This window comes from Polyodon spathula, chromosome 12 (assembly GCF_017654505.1).
Source record: "Polyodon spathula isolate WHYD16114869_AA chromosome 12, ASM1765450v1, whole genome shotgun sequence".
Classification (NCBI taxonomy): Eukaryota; Metazoa; Chordata; class Actinopteri; order Acipenseriformes; family Polyodontidae; genus Polyodon; species Polyodon spathula.
The window spans coordinates 33,088,224-33,092,574 of NC_054545.1; positions in this window are offsets into that span (position 1 = coordinate 33,088,224).

Below are 4,351 nucleotides of genomic sequence, written 5' to 3' on the forward strand. Positions count from 1 at the left end.
TCTGCAAGATGATTTTTTTCGATATATATATATATATATATATATATATATATATATATATATATATATATATATATATATATATATATTAAAAAATGTAGTGTATTTATAAAAATATGTGCAATTGCCAATTGAAAGAGACTACTAGAAAATGAATAAAACAGTGTAATAATATTAATCAGGAAGTCGTGCCTGCTAATATAGGCAGCTTAAGTTCTTTTACTCAGTTCCACAATTATATTGGGATTACAGACCTGACTGTAAAAGCTTAAAGTGATCACTTCTTGTCTTTAATGGTATGGACAGGGCTATAAAATATATGGTCTGTAATAAAATGTAAACATGTTGTAAATATTTGAATAGAATGTAGTGGTTTCAATTTACTGCATGCATTTTTCAGGCCAAAAAAAAAAGGAAAATATGTACTATGGTCTTTTGTTCTGTTGTCTATGAAAAATTCCTGTAAATTAAAATTGATTCATTTTTAATTTTTTTTTTTCTCTGCCTGTTTCCAATGTGCATGAAATCTGATCAGGTAAATGCAGCATCAGATGCAAACTGTTCAAAGTGTTGTTTTAAAAAAAAAAAAAAAAAAAAAAAAGATTTGCAAACTAACCCTAGGATTACATTTTAATCATGGCATCTCTATCATTAGAGCAGCTTTAAAAAAAAAAATACAGAAAATAAAAACAATGATATCTGAACACAATTACTTGTATACAATTCCACAATTGTTATCTGTATCGCAAGTGTTGCTTGTTTTGTAACTTGATGCTTTACAAAAGCTGCGAAAAATAAATATAATCTTAGGTAAGTGGCCATCAGCATACTGTATATCACAGTATATCACAGTCTATCACAGTATACTTGTACTGAGGCTGCAATGTTGGACCCAACCCCACTCTAGCTTTGCCTTGTCCTTCCAATGAATTTGTCCCTAGCGGTCATTTTCTCATTGTCCATATCCCTTCATGTGTAGAAATATTATTTGCTATGGCATGGCTTAAAGTAATCTATCATATACATGTTGTTTCCTAGCATTGCAAGACTATACCTGACAGAAACAAACGACCACAGGTGCAAAGGGCCCCAGAGCAACAAACTAATAATACAGAGAAAGCATTTGAACTGTCAAATCAGTCATGCGATGAAAGGAAAATGATCAGTTTTTGGGACAGGTGAATAGTTATTTGCACCACCAAAAGGTGTGCACTTTTTTTCTTTATTGGTATATCTACCAGTACAACATCTTAAATCCCAAAGCCTGGGAAAAGCATTGTTTTCATTGGCTTTGATGGCATGGATGAGTTGGGTTGATTCTTTAGCCTTATTTTTTACAAGGAACACAGTGTGGAAATGATCATCCAATTGGAACATTGTAAATTAGGAACAGTACATTATACACTAGTTTCCTGTCATGCAGTATGAAAGCAAGATTAGTTCTACTGTATAATATGCATAATTTCTAACCAATATTTATACCCTATGAACTAACAAACCTCCTGTTTAATTCCTATTGGAAACGCACATAACTTCATGGTACATTCCATATATTTGTTTGGTCTTCTCACTAAACTCATCTTTTTTATTTGAAGCAATTGGAAGAGGGCAAACATTTTGTGATTATAAAGTTTTATGCATTATATACATTGGGATATGAAAAGCCTGCAGTCCAAAATAATGAATGTACTATTACATTTATTTGAAGTTTTCTTTTCTTTTTTTTTTCTTTTTTTTTTAGTCAATCAAAACCTTATTTAGCTGTTAATGACTTCTGTGCATGGCCTGGGGGAGAAATCAAGATCCACCAATAGTGGCGAAATGACACAGTAATATCTATGGCATTGCTTGTTTTGTGTAAGATATTACTGTTTGCCACTTTCCAGCACTACTACAGTCTGGGGTAGTCTTCTGAGTGGGAAAATATAAATGTGTGACCCAAAAGAAATATTTTTGTTCCGCAATTGTGGGTTAGAAGAATTGATTAATTGAATCCAACCTGTCACCTACCAAAGTAGCATTTTCTCAGAATATGTGGGTTTAGCTGCGTCAGATCCCGCAGTGCCAAATCCAATGGAATTCTGATACTATTTACTAATGATTGTTCAATTCTTCAGTATATACTGTATGTACTTCAAAACCTTTTCACAAGGAATTGCACTCAACTGTGGGATGTTACAATAAAATTGTCACATTAAACAATATACTGTCTCTGTGGAGTTGGAATCAGAAGGCATTAGAAGTCTGGGTTTCAGAATTATGTATTGTTCTACTTCTTTCTTGTGTTTTGGGGGTCACATTGTTTTACTGACCGAAGAACAACCAATAGAATCGTGAATTCAATTTTGATAATTGCACCACAGGCACAATGTTCTATAAAGCCACTGTGCCACACATTACAGGAATTGCTATGATTGATGCATTCTATATAAAAAAGAAGGAGCATTATAACATGATATCCAGTACTATTTTAGAATCATATCGTCTGTGGTTCAGTATATACCTAATTACCAAAAAAGGAAATTTGTTTTCTAACACACTGTGATTTTGTCTATTGGATTGATGGCACAAGATGTATTTTTATTTTAAGCTTTTGATGTGGGTAATGTATGCTATTTTATCAGAGAGCACTGTAAACTACACCCGCACCAACATGTCCCTCTAGCAAGAGACCAGCTGGAGAGGCAGGGATGGCTTTGAGAAGCCCTGGAGATTACAGGCTGTGGTATCAAAGGTAACCTTTCATCTGCTGGGGTGGACTATCTTCAGAGGAAACCTGAAAGTACAAGGACTGTGTATAAATTATGCAATAGTGTGCCATTTCATGGATTATTTGTGCAACCTCTTGCCACATTTTTAAACTAAGTAACCAAATGCTAAGAAAATGCTTGACAGTGTGTCATAAAAGAATACTTAATGTTTCGATAACAAATACTATTCAGAAGTAGGTATTATTATTTCCCTCTTTCGCCCGAATCACAATAGGAGTCTGCTATTACTGAAATGTACTGAAATCCACCAAAGCATTTTCAAAAGCATGTCACCTGTACTTCATTGTTATAGTTGTAGCCATCAAATAAGTTAAGTTGCTCATGAGACCTCAGACTTTATACCTAGTCTACTATACACAGAAAATACATTAGACACAGATAACCCTTCCAGTCATGAAGTATTGTTGTCAAGCTGAAGAACAAACTCATTTATTGAGTATATATGAGAACAGAACAGCTTTTTTTTTTTTTTTTTTTTTAAAAAACATATTGACATGCTACCTCAGACTGGGACCTTGGAGTCCCGTGAGGTTCTAACTTGATTTCAAATGGCATATTTTAACATACAGTACATAATAATATATTATTATTATTATTATTATTATTATTATTATTATTATTATTATTATTATTAATGCATTTTGGCAGGTTACGATGCCTTGGATAAAGGTGTCCACCAAATAATAATAATAATAATAATAATAATAATAATAATAATAATAATAATAATAGTAATACACGACCAAGATAAGGAGAGAGCTTGAGGTCCCACCAGGACTACAATTTTGTAACTGATTTTATCTCCTTTTCTAAATGCAGGCACTGTCATATGGCTGCAGGCTAATTTGCATGTTGCATAGTATGAGTCAGAGAGTTTATAAATGCAGGCCTTGTCACCAGGGGGGTGTTGTTGCTGAGTATAAATAACAAGAGCCCCCTTTGGAGAATATATAATTGGGTTTCTTGCTTATTTAGACTTAATTGTAGTTTGGTTATTAATCTGTTAAACTACATTTTCCTACTATTTAATAGTATCTTATTACAACGAACATCTGATATCAAATTTATTTTATTTGTATGCTTATCTAAATGGAAATCTGAAGGTATGAAGAAGTTGCCAGGGGCAACAGACATATCGTATGCACAAAAATAGTCTTTCAGTGTTATGGTGATACACAGGCCTCGTAATACAGACACAATACAGTCAACATTCCCTTTTACTGCAGTACAGTTTTTGTTTCTTGTCTCTGTTCAAAATCAGTTGGGGATCGTGGTGGTGTACTGTAAGTGGTCTATTGCAATATTGTGATAACAGTGCAGCTTGGGCTCAAGATGGTGATCTTCTCCTTACCAAAGTATGTAGAGTAGCAGGTTGCTTGTGCTTAAGAAACAATCTTACATAATATATCCTCCCCTTGGCACCAAATGGTAACTGTGGTTAAAACCAAACTCCTTAAAACAGTTCTCTAAAGCACCAACACCTTGGGAGAAAGATGTCAAACAAATCAGTCAAGTTAGTGTTTGACATTAACTGATGTTTGCTGTGATAAACCTGACTCCTGCAGGTCATCCATGTAGGC